The sequence below is a fragment of the Centroberyx affinis genome, unplaced genomic scaffold, assembly GCF_046629955.1.
Source record: "Centroberyx affinis isolate AG114_WGS23_722 - 3 ecotype Tasmania unplaced genomic scaffold, CSIRO-AGI_Caff_v1 ptg005319l_1, whole genome shotgun sequence".
Taxonomy (NCBI): Eukaryota; Metazoa; Chordata; class Actinopteri; order Beryciformes; family Berycidae; genus Centroberyx; species Centroberyx affinis.
The window spans coordinates 85,791-102,380 of NW_027282654.1; the positions used below are offsets into that span (position 1 = coordinate 85,791).

The following is a 16,590-nucleotide window of genomic DNA, read 5'->3' on the forward strand; positions in this document are numbered from 1 at the left end:
ATTCAGAAGAAGTCCGTGTTCTGACTTTATTCTCAGAATTCTGACTTTATTCTCTTCCATAGGATTCAAATGTACACAATGAACTTTTATTTCTGTTTGTCTGCATTCAAGGTTTTATCATGCCTTCTAAAAGAAGTTGCAGCTACTCAAAAACCTATTTACTCCACTTTCAATTTTTTGCACATTACACTGCAAGAAATGGATTTCAAATAGACTAATTTGGATTTGTTTTTTTCAGTGATCTACACAAAGTATATATTTTGTAAATGTGAAAATATATTACAGTATGTATATATCTTTGTTTTGTCTCATCCCTTGCCAATTTTCATGCTTTTCTGAATTCTGTCACAGATCATTTCTGGTTTATGATGCGTCATAATGAAAGCACTCAGGATTTCCTGGGCGGTAGGGTAACTCTTGAAGGTAACCATCGTTCTACCAATCTCTATAGGAAGCCCACTGGTAAGAATCATTTCTACATGCCCACAACTGACATCCTCCTGCTCTAAAAAGGAACCTTCCTTTAAGTCAACTACACAGAGTCAAATCCACAGAGTCAAATATATCTGCTCCTCTGATAATGTATATACACATAGAAAAAAGGAAATGCTGGAACATTTCTGGGAGAAGGTGTATTGTGATAAATGGCTAGGTGAAGCGGAGAAAAAACGTGAGGACTTCCTGAGATCTCAACTGATTAAGGCAGCACACACAGACTAGTCTTCTACTTATAACACTACAAAGTCAAGAGCTGCTCTCCATACAAAAAAACAACACTGGCTCATACTATTGTCTGATCCCTTTCTAGGGCGAACCTTTAGCCAGCCTCCCAATATTGCATACAGAAGGGCCTAAAATATGGAGGACCACAAGTGTCACGGAAATAGTAATAAAGCATTTAATTAATTAACAACTAATTGTACAAAACAACCATAAAACAGTCAATAAGTACATTGTTTAAAAATACATTAATGAATTCATAAATAAATAATAGAATTTCAAAATCTATTTGAAAATGCAGTTTAAAAAGAGAAATAGATAACTGGATTCACAAATTGAATGAAGAATACAGATGTTAATCAGGCATTTAAAAGGGCAAATTAATTTCCCATTTGCATTTCCATTTCCCCGCTGCTTTTCCTTTTCCTATTAGCTATTCGATTTGCTTAGTCATTTAGCTTCTCCTTTTAGCCTCTCCATTTAGCCTTTCCGTGACACTTTGGGCCTTGTGCTGGTAAAACGAGGTAAAACAATGCAAATTAGCCATGGGATGTAACAAGCTCTCTGATTGGTTAGAGAGCCGCACCCGCCTCATACCCTAGCTATCTTTTCCAACACTGTTTAGGCGCCAAGAAGTGCGGCTCTATGATGTACTTATTGACTGTTTTGTGGTTGTTTTTCCCTTTTTAATTTGAACTATTTATTGATGGATTAATATTTCATTTGTAAATTATTTTTATAATTCCTCTTTTTATTGTCCATTAAAATATCAAATAATGAATTACTTTGTAATTAAATTAATTTGTAAACAAATGTATTATTGCCTATTTTTATTGTACAATTAGTTATTAATTTATTTATTACTATTTCCGTGACACTTGTGGTCCTCCATATAAAACCTCCTTTTTGGCCCACAGCAATGTTGCTCCCCCTTTAACCACTGAACCTAGGATATTGCCTCTTCCATCTGGTAATTATAAGTGCTGCAAATGCACGCAATGCCCCTTTACTAAAAGAATAAAACATTTCCCTCACGCCAGGTGTGGTAAATACATTCCCATCAGAGGTTATCAACTGTAACTCTGCCAACCTTATTTATGCCATCCGCTGCCTGTGCTGTCTGCTTTATGTGGGGGTGAGCTCGAAGATAGGAGCGCATTCCACCGCGGCCATCGCTTCAGCCCCGTAGCTGACCATTTTGTTGAGAGTGGGCATTCCCTCTGAGTTTCTTTTTTATTTTGGATTAAGCGTTTTAACCGGCCCTGGTTGACTTCCCCTCACCACTCCCCCTCGGGGGAATCCCGGCCGCCATCTTAAGTGCCGTTCCATTACTCTGGTAACTCAGATGAACTTTCTGAGATCGACCCTTGTTGTTGAATCTGTTCATCGTGTTAAATGTTAAATGTTTTCAGGCTATTTTCGTGGCCTCATTTAAATGAATGGGAAGTAAAAATCATCTCATCCAGCTGCATCTGATCTTGGGGATTAGTTTATATTCTGGTTTTCATGGTGGTCAAATGCCGAAAAACCCCCATGTTAAAACTATGCGGAATATTTAAGATCAGTTTAGCTACATTAAGCTTTTCGACCATGTTATTGATTTACATTTAACTTGAAATTTTCACCACAGTATTATTAATACTGAATTAAACCAAATTAAAGATGAATTTTTCTATTTTGATTTTAGGTCATTAAAGCAAATTAAGCCCTTGTTTTTGCCTAAATTCAGACTTTGATGATTTTTTAAAAATGTGTCCCCATTTTTAGTTTTTTCATTCTTTTTGGGCTCTAGTGCTGTGTCATGGTCTCAAACTCCTGGTTAAACTCAAGTTTTTCCATTTCAATATTAGCTCAGTAAGCCACATTAAATCCCCCTTTTTTGGGGCATTTTCTCACATTTATGTATGTATGTATATGTGTATATATATGTGTGTGTGTGTGTGTGTGTGTGTGTATACATATACGTGTGTGTGTGTGTGTGTATAAAAATCCAATTGATGTAGATTTTCTTTTTCTTTTTACTATTGCTAGTTCTTTTGATGCCATATACCATTAAGCCATTTTCACATTAAGCCTTTTAGAATGTCCTGAAATATTCAACAGTTGTTTACCAACAGGGCAGCTGAGCACTAGTAAAACATGGGGAGGATGTTGCCCCTCACATTTAATTTCAAGAAAATCCTTTACACTTTTAATACTTTTTTGTACATCATTTGGAAATAACGTCTTCATTTGATTTGGGGAAAATGAGAAAATACATGATAATTTTATTTAATAATTTTTATAATTTTTTATATATATATATATATATATATTTTTTTTTAATTTTGCATATTTGACCTCAGTGGTCCTCGATGGAAGACAAGATAACAATAGAATGTACAAAAAGGGATGATGAATACCTTTTTGAGCAGCTGTATCTTAGTTGTTGGTATACTTAAGTTAGAAATGCAGTGTAAGCATGTATGATTTGATAAATCCAAGAATAATTTAATTAACATAGACGTTTTGCTAATTTTCCCCAACTTTCTTTCATTCATCATTTCTACCCTAGAAGGCTGAAAAAAAAAAGTAACTGATAAATGCAGAGATGATGAAAATGAATGTGAGTTGAAAAACAGCATAGCACAGATTAAAATACACATGAATTTGTACAATAGAGCAATAAATTGTGAGGTGACTTGATAAATTCAAAGGCAATTTGCTAACTAGTGATTTCAAATTTCCCTTTCATTCAATACGTTGTTACTTCCATTGTTTAATGTGAGTAATTATTACAAAAATACATGAAATGTTTAGGATATAACCCCTCAGTGCGAATAGGTAAATGTTCATATTTGTGGGATGGGTGGAGGCTGAAGGGGATACATGTCATAGGCGACTTATATGATCACATACAGTACTGTGCATAAGTCTTAGGTATATGTCAAAGAAATCCATAAAGTGAAGATGCTTTCAAAACTAATGAAATGAAAAGTTTCTGAATATCAAAAATTTACAGTAAACAGCAGTCTACTGACACACTAATGCAGAAAACAAATAAACATCTAAGACTTCTAAGAAATTTATATAAAAAAATCTAGGGCGCCTAAGACTTTTGCACAGTACTGTATGTTGTAAGTCATTCCAGATTTAAAGACCAATATGATTTAACAGATACAACTTCTGGAAATATTTACAGCTGTGAAGCAGCGTTGGGACTGTCTTAGGTCTCACCTCCAAAGGGGAGGAAGAAAACATTCTACAAGATAGTAATCTTCCCAGCATATTGTATTCAGGATCAACATTTTATAAAACTTTTTTTTTGCCGTTTGGTTTAGTTTTAACAGGTTTAATCATAGCAGCCAGTACCTGGAAAAATACTCAAAGACCGGAATATGCGGAGTGGCTTAAAACTTATGACTGACACTGCCTTTTTTGAGACTATAAAAGAAACAACCTGAGAAATAAATAGGTCTGTATTTTTGTATTTTTGTATTTTTGTATATTTGGGGCACTATCAACTCATTGATTTCAAGATCATTCCTAGAGCTTATGCCACTACTTACATAAAATATGAGATGAAGTTACAACCTACCTATTATCATCATATTTGCAATTCAAACTACAATGAGTCAAATCCATCTGCTCCTCTGATAATGTATATACACGTAGAAAAAAGGCAATGCTGGAACGTCTCTGGGAGAAGGTGTGTAACAATGCATTATGTAATAACACCGCATTATGTAATAACTGGACAAAATGTAATAAATTTTCACTTCATTACGCAATAACACCCGCATTTTGTAATAATCTGCCGCATTTTGTAATACACAGCCTGAACACAATATGTAATAAATTTCCCCACATTTTGTAATAAATGATTACATATTGCGGTGGTTATTACAAAATGCGGGAGTTGCACTTTTTTTTATGATGAAAATGTAATAATACAGTGCATTATGTAATAACCAACCAAAATGGATGTCTTCATCTGTACACATGTTATATAGTTTTGAATCAGAACTGACGGGATTACATTTCACTGATTGTACCTGAATGATTACACGTGACAAATAAAAACTTGATTGATTGATTGATCAGGACGCAAAACCACACTGTTCATGGATGCTTTTAGTTGAGTTATTTGAGTTCTTTAAAAAAATGTAAACTTGTTTTAAATCTGGTTTTTATCTACACCACTATTGATTTATTCATTGTTCTTATAAATCTTTTAATCTTTGTAAAGCACCTTGAATTGCCACTGTGTATGACAAATGTGTTATGAATAAAGTTGCATTGACTTGGAAGAGGGAGAATAAGTTGTAGCAGAGACGGCACAACTGCGAGTCATTTCCTGTATCAGTGACAGTTTCTATTAAGATAAGGAATACAGTGACACTTAATGTAGTTTTGACCAATAAAAGATACTAATCTACTGAACTAATAGTATCTTTTTAAAATGAATTTTGAGTCAGTATGATTCATGCTAGAATGCATAAAAAACACATTTTGACATCCAAGACATCCATTTTGGTTGGTTATTACATAATGCACCATATTATTACATTTTCATCACTGTTCTTATTGTAAAGTGTTACCAAAAAAAGTTGTTTTCTGGATTTACGGCTGCTAAAAAGACATTACCCCTGATATTTGCATTGAAATTACACTCTTTTCATAACATTGTAAATAGGTTAACCCTCCTATTGTGTTAAAATGAACAGACATCTTTTATGTCTGGGGTCAAATTGAGCGCAGCAATTTAAACAAAAGAAAATATATATATATTGTAATTGAAAGTGTTTTATCAGCAAGTAACACATAGCAGTTAACAGTCAATAATGGAAAAAACACCACTAAAAAGTAAATTAGTCACCAAAATAGTCTTTCAAAGAGCTGTGACAGGACCTCACTGGCAGAAAACCTTCAGGTGAGATAAAACCCTATAATGTTTTTTAAAGATAAAAAATTGCAGGGAAAGTTCCCTCAGTTATCAGTCAGTTTTTAGAAATGTTAAATATGGTCAAATTGACCCCAACCATGATAGGAGGGTTAAACAAGGCCAAACCTTCCAACTGTGGCTGCATGGAAATATATTACATGTAATATTTCTGACTTCTAGGCAAAAGCATACAAGTAGAACATATGTGATCTATAACGGTCCTTCCCTAACCCAACTCCACCCTTCTCTTATTGTTACGGTGCACTTAACCCCTCTTTTTGTGAAAAATAATAAAAATTGTTGTTCACAAAAAAACAATAAATGGCAATATAGAATGCGAGTGATAAATGAAAGGAAGATTTGTAATCACAAGTTATTTGATCAAAATGCCTTTTGAATTTATCGAGTCGCTTGGCAAATCATCATTCTTTTTTTTTTTTTTTTTTACATTCACGTGCAGTTTCATCGCAGTTTTTTTTATACACATTCTTCATCACTTCTAAATGTATCAGTTCATTCTGTTACTTTCACCCTCTTGGTTCACCAAAAAATGTGATTTTGTTGTTTAAATCAGTGGTTCTCAACGTGGGGTCCGGGGACCACTAGGGGTCCTTGAGGGGGTTCCAGGGGGGTCCCCAGCAAATTGATGAATTGTTAAACTTAAGCAATATTTCATTTACAAGAAGTTAACACAATTAGAGAATGTAGAAGAATGACTGTTCTGATCATAGTTTCTCTGTTATCTCTCTACCTGCAATACAGATAGTCATGGAGTTCTGGACAAAATCATATGTGAATAAAAATATTTTCAGATCTCATCAAATGGGGGTCCGTGGCTCTAATGTGGACTAAATTAGGGGTCCTTGATATGAAAAAGGTTGAGAATCACTGGTTTTTATCAATCACCACTTTTTTTAATCAACTTGTCTTCTCTTCTAATTGCATTTACATCTGTGTTGTTTTCAGTTCACATCTATTTTCATCATTAATTTTTTTTTTATGACCTCCACCCCTCATACATACGGTATCTACAGTAGTTTTGTGGAAAAAAAAGACGCGTAACTTACCTCGCTCTAAAGCTGGACTGGGTCTCAGAATGCGAGGTGAATTCACAGCTTCAGGTCGGAGCAAGGCGTTCAACAGATGTGCAGGTCTGTCTGTCTTTCAGTTTCATTTCACTTCTCGCGCTCTTTTATTGCTTTCAGCTGCAGTGAGACAGGATGTCCTTCAGTAGGTGTGGTCACTTGTTTTATGAATGCTCTGTTTAAAACTGTGGTTCTCAATCCTAGTACTGCTGTTTTCCTGTACTATTATGCAGGCATGGACTTACTTTGGGGGCCGTAGGATCTTAGTTTCTCCCAGTAATTTTCCACTCATAAGTTCATCATAAGTTCTTCTGAAGTACTTTTACACCAAACTAAAGTTGATAACCAGCTCCATATAAGGAGTGTGATGTTCCGGTGACCTTTGACATTCTACTGCTCCCATGTATCAGTTGTGTCTGCCCGAAAACTGCACACACACACACACTAGACACACTAGACACACACTTCACATTCTGTCCCCACACTTGTTTCCACCCTTGTTTGTCTCTAAACAAAAATCTATTACACTTTCCCATAAGTTCAGTTCGGCCTACTTGGACAGTTCTATCTATCTACCATATATACAGTATATATTCTATAATAAAACTTGGGTAACACTTTAGATTAGGGAACACATAATTAACTATTAACTATGGGTTTTCCCTCAATAGTTTAATAATTTCACTTTTATAAGCCCCATACTGAGCAAAAGCATACTAAAATTCATATGCAAATACTTCTTTACTGACTACTGTAAGCTCTAATTAGGATACTTGAGGGAAAAGCCATAGTTAATGGGCTATACTTGAATACGATTCTGCATACGATGCAGAATAAGGTGCTAATAAGTGGTTTGTAATGACTAATAATGAACCAAAACACTACTAATATGCATGTTAATAAGCAACTTATTAATAGTTAATAGGTGTTCCCTAATCTAAAGTGTTACCAAAACTTGAATACTGAACAACACTGAACCAGAGAGTGTGACAGGTTTGCAGGTTGGGAGCCAAGGAACTGGAAATCTGTATTATTACACAGTTTTATAGTGTTGAATAGTCATGATTATGTTAAAACAGATAGAATATTGGTGAAGAAGTATAAGGTCATATGAACAAGACTGAACAACCAGTGATAATTATCGTTCTAGGAGATGCATAATAAGAGGTGAGCACCTTCTTCCAGAGAGAGAGAGTTATTATAATGTCAAGGCCACTTGGTTAATGTTATCTATGAGATGAATCCATTTGCACATTCCATTCCAGTCCTGTGAGAAACACACAAGATGTTACTTTCAGAGTTTAATGGTGAAGTATTCTTGAGTTTTAGGTATTTGAGGTGTAAATATGGGTCAAAGTTTACATATGAAGTGAGAATACGTGAATGAGTTGCGAATGATTTCATATGCATGGATATTTCTATGCACTCGTAAGCCTATCTGTTTTCTTAGCTGTGTGTTCATGCTGCTGTAACATCACAACAAAGGGCAAAGTTCCATGGGGGGGGGGGGGGGGGGAGTTTATAGAGGGACGGTGGAGGTGGAGCTCTTACTGGACTGTACTATTACAATGATATCATCTCTGGAAGCTCCCTTAATATTCGTTTTCTGTTCTTCAGATTTTCCCTTGAACTCCGTGGGTTTTTCCCTTTTCGCTAAACTCCACCCATAGCTCCGCCCCATGCATGCTAGACTACTGCCAGCCACAAGTTGCAAAATGTTCCAAGCCCCTACTGGTTTTAGTTTGAGAGACCTTACTGAGCGCATACAGCAGACTGTGTGAAAAATATCAAGAGGCCTTGGCAGTGTGGCTTTGACCTGTACGCTCCTTATTGCTGGTTGCATGTTGGTGATGTAGGAATTAAACGCCATCAGTGTGATAATCTTTGAAATAATGTCTCGGGATACAGTCTATTACACATGCACACACACTTCCCTCACACACCCTCTTGCTTCAAACTTTGTCCCCAGCTGCATACTTCTATTGGCGAGACTCCAATTCCACATGTGAGCAGCTCTTATGCAACAACAACCAGGTCATCAACTGAGGCGGAAGTTAAGAGTGAAACTGAAATCTCTCTCTCTCTCTTTACACAGGCCAGAAGGATGGAAAGACAAGACAGATCTTCATTTCTACTGTCATTCATTTCTTTGCTTTCTGTTTAGTGTTCTTTCATGTGTTTCTGGGCTGTATTTTTTTAGCCTACCTTTTTTTTCTCTGCATTTCTCAACTGTAGCTGTTAGCTGTCTTATCGGTTATGTTCTGTTCTTTGAAACCCAGGATAATGATAATAATAATAATAATCATAATAATAATTTAATAACAATAATAAAACATATTCACACATACTTCTGCGGAATCTCATCAAAATGTCTTAGCAGAATCAAGTACTGGCTTCCCATAGTGTAGTATTGATCAATTACATATGTAATCAAACTGCATTATACCCATCAGAGGTGGACCACCTCTGATGGGTATAATGCCGGTCCAACTATTGGGAGGATAATTAAAACACTTAAGCTTATATGATTAACCAATTTAGTACATAATTCACACTATTCTAAAAACTCATTGGAGACATTAGGAAATACAAAGTAGAGAAGAGGACTAAACCAAGAATGAAAGGAATTTATGGATTTATGACTTTTATGGCTCTATTCAGAAAGGTGGGGGTTTCCTATTCCTACAGAACTAAAAAGAGAAGGGAGAAAGCAATTCCTGATCCCTTTTGTAACATGATACAAAATGTATTTAATTATCTAATGTGACAAATCGTCCAACATCCATTCAATAGAACTCAGTCTTCTGGTCCAGATAAAAAGAAATCTTCTTATTTTAATTTGTGTGAGTCTGTGTGTGTGAGGGAGATCCCGGTCTGCAGTCTGATGTGGCTTGTAGATAAAACTTGTAAATTTCAGAAGAGTTGTCTGATTGGTGGAGGAGATCCCCCCCTTAGTCTTGGTCAGCGTCAAGGAGACACTTTAGTAGCTTTAAAGGTGAAGGGTCATTTTTGTTCCTGGGAAAGAATGTTACTCAAGGGTCCATTTGGAGCTGTGGAGACCTGGTTCTGCTACATCATTCTAGGACTGATTTTTAGATTTTACTGATTACCTTTCATGGTCTGGCTAGCTATATTTCACAGTTTCTAATCACCTATGAGCAGTGGTGGAAGAAGTATTCTGATCCTTTACTTAAGTAAAAGTACCAATACAGCAATGTAAAAATACTCCATTACAAGTAAAAGTCCTGCATGAAAAATCCTACTTAAGTCAAAGTACATAAGTATTAGCAGCAAAATGTAGGTACAGTATTAAAGTAAAAGTAGTGGTTTGGTCCCTCTGACTGATATTTTATTATATATGACATCATTAGATTATTAATACTGAAGCATCAGTGTGTAAGCAGCATGTTACTGTTGTAGCTGCTGGAGGTGGAGCTAGTTTGAGCTACTTTATATACAGTTAGCTAGTTTAGTCCAGTGGTTCCCAACCTAGGGGTCGGGCCCCTCCAAAGGGTCACCAGATAAATCTGAGGGGTCGTGAGATGATTAATGGGAGAGGAAAGAAGAAAAAACAAAGTTCTGATACACAAATCTGTTTTCAGTTTTTGGACTTTTTCTCTAATCTTTGATTTTTGCTGAAATATTGTATCATTTGAACATTTATTGAAATGAAACCATGTGAGGTTTAGAGGGAAAAATCACTATTTGGTGGAGCTGTTAACAACTCATAGACATCTGAAATGTGACCCGACTACACACTGCTTTTTGTAAGACGTCAAAAGCCAAAAAGGTTGGAAACCACTGGTTTCATCTTTAACAATGTGTTGTATTTTAAAAGCTTGTTATATTATCCATTGTGTCAAATCTCCATCTGAAAAGTAACTAAAGCTGTCAAATAAATGTAGTGGAGTAGAAAGTACAATATTTCCCTCTGAAATGTAGTGGAGTGGAAGTATAAAGTAGCATCAAATGGAAATACTCAAGTAAAGTACAAGTATCTCAAAATTGTACTTAAGTACAACCCTAACCCTATGTTATGATGTTTTACATTTTACTTATTTGACGTTTCATTGTTGATATCTTTTCGTTTTATGCAATGAATTTTATGGCTAAATTCTTTATATTCTGTGTTATTGCTACTGTGTTTTACTCTTCTTTTTTCATTTTATTTATTATCCTTGTTGGGAAGCACTTTGCAACAGCTGTTTAAAAAAGTGCTATATTGTGCTGCTAATATGGCAGGCACTGAACTCTGCAATAGCCAAACTCCAACAGTTGTGTGTTGGAAGGGTGCTGTAATCTCAGGGTCCCAAGGGTGCTGTTATCGGTAGCTTAATTTAACGTGATGCTCATAAATGAACCGAGAGCAGACCGCAGCTCCCTTTAGACCACGAAAAGTGCCTTTCGCTCTCTTTATCTCTCTCTCTCTCTCTCTCTCCCTCTCTCGCTCTCTCTCTCTCACACACACACACACACACACACACACACACACACACAATCATCAGCAGCACTTTGATGGACTGTAAATCCGTAAATCAGCTAACTCTTCCAGATGGTGTCTTGGTGGCCCACAGATGAATGCTGATGATCTAATGGCTCATTTGAGTTGTTGTGTTGCCCTCACTGACCTTGTGTGTGTGTGTGTGTGTGTGTGTGCGTGTGTGTGTGCGTGTTTTGCCCTATTTTTGCCACGATGCACAACAGCCATTTCCTAAAGATTTCCCATGAGCTTAATGCTACTTTCCCATCCACTCTTAACCTTTCATTTATGCAGTAATTCATTGATTGACGTGTTGATTGGATTTGCTCAGTGTGTTTATCCTTTCTCTTCTTTTCCTCATTCTATTCCTCATTCTCATTTCCACACTCAAGTATGAGCCAATTACATGTTAAATCAAGTTTAAATTGGTTTTCCTGTTCTTTTGCTATTGACACAATTTTACCTTCAAAGTGTGTGTGTGTGTGTGTGTGTGTGTGTGACGTTGTTTTCCCATGCTCAGTGTAATGTGAAAGAGACCATGGGGGGTTTGTTGGCAAATGACACATCCGCTTAGAAACGAAACACTCTCGCTTTGAAGAATGAGCATGAAGTGAACTTGCAATCTTCGCTTGTCTTCTAGCGTCTTCACTTCCGCTCCACGTTGCTTTGTTCAAAACAATGCCATGCTCTAATATTTTTCCTTAAGCATGAGACGTCATCTTGGCTGAGCATGAAATTTATGGATTCATAAGGTGTTTGGGTGTACGTGATAAGTTCGCAAGATTTGGAGGACATCACAGTTGCATGGTATGTATCTTAGCTAACTGAGCGGGAGCGTATCTATGTGCCCAGGGTCCTATGTTCCCAGGGTCCTATGTTCCCAGGGGCCTAAGTTCCCAAGGTCCGGGGTCCTATGTTCCCAGGGTCCTATGTTCCCAGGGTCCTAAGTTCCCAGGGTCCTAAGTTCCCAGGGTCCTAAGTTCCCAAGGTCCAGGGTCCTATGTTCCCAGGGTCCTAAGTTCCCAAGGTCCAGGGTCCTACGTTCCCAGGGTCCTATGTTCCCAGGGTCCTAAGTTCCCAAGGTCCGGGGTCCTATGTTCCCAGGATCCTACGTTCCCAGGGTCCTATGTTCCCCAGTTCAATATTCTGTTAACACACATTAACCCTCCTATTGTGTTCGGGTCAAATTTGACCCGTTTCAAGTTAAAATATTTCATAAATATTATCCAGTTTTTTTTATTGGAACAAGGCTTCAAACCAGCTATATAAACACAACAAAACCAATGGTTATCATTTTATTTGATTTTGAAGGTCTCTAACCCTAACCCTAACCTAATCCTAGAACTGGAGAACATAGGACCCTGGGAACATAGGACCCTTTGTCATGTTCCCATTATGTGCCATATAAATCTGGGGAATATAGGACCCTGGGAACATAGGAATGACTCCAACTGGGGAACCAGGATGCTTCAATATTCAATATTGTTAAACTTGACCATTTTCATGCCATGTATATTTATATTCCTGCATATTTGTGTAGAATCTCATCAAAATGTCACATTAGAATCAGGTTAAGGTCTTCCCCATAGACAACCAGTGCTGTATTGATCAAAAATACAACAAGTTTGTCATCAATCATGTCATATCCAGATCCCATTTTTAATAAATGGCCAATATTGACCCAATATATTGTGTGAGACAGAGAAGAGAGATGCACAAATGCTGTCAGTCATTCCAGAATTCTCATAGCTCACTGGAGGAGGATTTAGCCAAATCAATCATTACCATTCACCTCCCTGACAGAATTCGGTAAACATTTCTGGGGCAGAGGAACGGCGAATGACACAAACAGCGCTGCATGTCAGTTCAAGTAGGCGGCTGTGTTCCCTCTGTGAGCTAAAATACATTCACTGATGACACATAAACCCATTCTTTCTGCTTGGATTATATGCTGGAAATGCATGAATTAAACCAAAAAGGTAAAATGTGACACATCCTGATGAATGTCTATATTGTGTGTATTATTGGTGCCTTCAAGCGCTGTCAGAAAAATCATAATCATGAGCTCAGTGCACATGAATGATCCAGCACATGCTAATTGTAAGTAGGTAAATTTGAGTATTCTATGATATCCAAGTTAGCTAATAAATCTAGTGGAGAAAAATATTAGTGATGCTAATTGCTAGCAACCTAATTAAAACACCACTTATGGATCTGGAGGACAAATTAACTTTGTGCTGCTTGATTTTGAAAGGGACAAAAAAAAAAATTGCTTTGTTTGTCCTTTTTATTATCAATATAACAAAAATCAATTATATTTTCACAAAAGTATTATTTATGCTTTGACACTACTTACAATATTTGGCAATACTTAGTATAAGGTATACTATGAATTTCTGTCATAAAGATTTATGTCAGTTAAAAAAAGCATACACTGTTGAGTGAGAGTAGGCTCCATGCTAACACTTAACAGTATGTTGAGTAATAGTAAAAAAAAAAAAAAAAATAGATGCTAATGGATTTGCTTTGAATAAAATAAAGGATTTCTTCAGCGTCCACTTGTTATGTAAGCCAGAGACTACACAGAACCAAATACCAGCTTTATAGGAAGCTGTCTGCAGCCTTTTGTGATATACAAAGCACAGCGGTCAGTATTATTATACTGTTATGTTTTTCATTAATTGTGCAGCTAAAAATTCTCCTATTTGTTTTTGTCATGTAGTTGTTTGTGCCTGTTTCAGGTATTAAGCTAGAACACTATGTTAAATTTTAAATGAGCAGTGAATTTCTCCAGCTGATCCTACCATGTATGCCATGCACCCTCATTGTGTCTTTGGCTTAAATTAACTGAAAATTAATAATCATTACAAAATTATAGTTACCAGTGAGCACTGGCTAATGTGTGTTTGACAGACAAACGTATCTTTTTGATATGTTTTGGAAGCCATAAAAACATTTTTAGTCTCTCCATCTATGGTACATAGTACAAAGAATGGGATATATGACCAGTGGGAACTCTTTTTGAGAAGATGTCAAGAAATGTCTCAAGTTGACCAGTATATCAGGAGCTAGCTGTGGCTGCTTAAACACATTTCATTAGTCTAGCTTTCAATGGAGAGTTTTAGTGTCCTATGATGGTGGGACATAAACACACTGTCATGGGACCGGCTGTCCCATTGCCTGCCTCACCTCCTGACCTGCCCGCCTCTCCTACTCTTTTCACTCCACAGTCCTGCCATCCTCCTGCCAGCCACCAGATGTCCTCGGACTTTCCCTCCTCCTGCTACACACACCTGTCTTCTGTCAGCCCATTAGCCCTGTTACCTTGTTCCCCCTTCACCAGCCTGCTCTCTACCAATCACCTCCCGGACTCTCCCCTGCCAGCCAGCTGTCCCTCATTTGTGTAATCAGTCTGTATATATCTTTTCTTGTTTCTTTGTAGTCCTTGCGAGTTTGTTGTCTTTTGTTACCTGTTGTGTTACCCTGTGTTCCATGTGGAAATCTTCTGCCTAGTTACTGGCCATGTTTGGTTTTTGTTCTTCTTTTGTTTAGTACTTCTGCCTTAGTTTTTTCATTAAAGCTCTTGCTTCTACCAGTTCCTCTCTCTGCTGGTCATTGCATTTGGGTCCTAGTCTCTGCTCCCCTGACAGTACGAACTCGCCAGTATGGACCCAGCAGCCGGTAATTTTGATAAAGAGCTGTGTGAGCTGATTTTTACTCTTCAGAGCCTCGTAGGTTGTTGGAGGAGGGCCTCTGATCTTGAGCACAAGCATGAAGCCCTGACTATGGCACACAGGGAGGTGTCCTCAAAGCCTTGGCTGAGGAGCTCTTTACCTGGGTGGGCCAAGAGCTTCCTCAGCATCATGGATTCTCGGCCTGCATCTCAGCCTGCTTCCCGGCCTGCTAGCCTCCAGTCTGCTAGCTTCCAGCCTGCACCTCGGCCTGCTAGCCTCCAGCCTGCTGGCTTTCAGCCTGCACCTCGGATTTCTCGCATTCAGCCTGCACCCCGGACTGTTCGCAACCAGCCTGTACTCCAGTCGATAAGGCTTGGGTTCGTGAGCCTGCAGCCTTCCTGTCCTGAGTCGGCTAGCCCGTTTCCTGCCTGTCCTGAACCTGCCTGTTCTGAGCCGGTTAGCCCGCTACCTGCCTTTCCTGATCCAGCCTGTCCTGATCCTGCATTCCCTGAACCCCATGAGACTGGTTTGGATCAGCTACGGAGCCACCCTGATGTCCAGCAGTCACCCTATGTAGGGACTCGCCATGCCATTTTCACAGGGAACCGCAGAGTCTCCAGAAGGAGGGGAGGTCCCCATGGCTCCCGACGTCACTGGCTCTTTCCGCTGCCCAGCGCCACAGAGTCTCTGCTGCCCAGCGCCACTCCTGAAGTCCAGCCTGTTCCTGCGCCGCGAAAGCTCCCAGTCCTCGAGCTGCGGCGGTTTCCGGTTACTGCGCCGCGAAAGATCCCAGTCCTCGAGCTGCGGCGGTTTCCGGTTCCTGCGCCGCAAAAGCTCCCAGTCCTCGAGCTGCAGCGGTTTCCGGTTCCTGCGCCGCGAAAGCTCCCTGTTCCCCAGCTGCAGCGGTTTCCGGTTCCTGCACCGCAAAAGCTCCCTGTTCCCCAGCTGCAGCGGTTTCCTGTTCCTGCACCACGAAAGCTTCCCGTCCCTGAGCTGTGGTGGTTTCCTGTTCCTGCACCGCGAAAGCTCCCTGTTCCCGACCTGCAGTGTTTTCCTGTGCCTGCGCCGCGAAAGCTCCCAGTCCTCGAGCTGCGGCGGTTTCCTGTTCCTGCGCCACGAAAGCTTCCTGTCCCTGAGCTGCGGTGGTCTCCTGTTCCTGCACCATGAAAGCTCTCTGTTCCTGAGCAGTTGTTTCTTGTTCCTGTGCTGCAGCAATCCGCTGAGCCTTAGTTGCAGCAGTCTTCAGTACCTGTTCTGCTGCAGTCTCCTTTGGCTGTGCTCCAGCAGTCTCCTGTTCCTCTGGCTCCTCCGGCCATGCCTGCCGTCGTCCAGCCAGATCCCCAGCTGTCGGGCGCACCTGCCGACACCCTGCCATTCTCTGTCGGCCATCTCCGCTGCAGGACTCCGATCCTGCATTCCAGTCTCCGGTCAACTCCAGTGTCTCCTGTAACACCAGTGCCGGTCCTGTACTCCAACCGCCAGACTCCGGTCCTGCACTCCAGTCTCCGGTTTCTGGTCCTGTGTTCCAGTCTCCAGCCTCCGATCCTGTACTCCAGTCTCCAGTTACCGGTTCTGCATTCCAGTCTCTGACCTCCGATCCTGTACTCCAGTCTCTGACCTCCGATCCTGTACTCCAGTCTCTGACCTCCGGTCCTGCTTTCCAGTCTCTGACCTCCGGTCCTGCTTTCCGGTCTCCGGCCTCCGGTC

At 39.3% G+C, this 16,590-nt stretch overlaps 1 protein-coding gene across 1 annotated transcript in view; it reads right to left on the reverse strand.

Annotated features, from left to right (window-relative positions):
• Nucleotides 1-6,792, reverse strand: part of gig2e (grass carp reovirus (GCRV)-induced gene 2e) — a 36,169-nt gene extending 29,377 nt beyond the window's left edge. Inside the window, exon 1 of the mRNA XM_071546568.1 lies at nucleotides 6,712-6,792. The gene's annotated coding sequence lies outside the window, so the exon portion shown is untranslated. The remainder of the gene's footprint in view (nucleotides 1-6,711) is intronic.
• Between the last annotated feature and the right edge of the window lie 9,798 nt (nucleotides 6,793-16,590).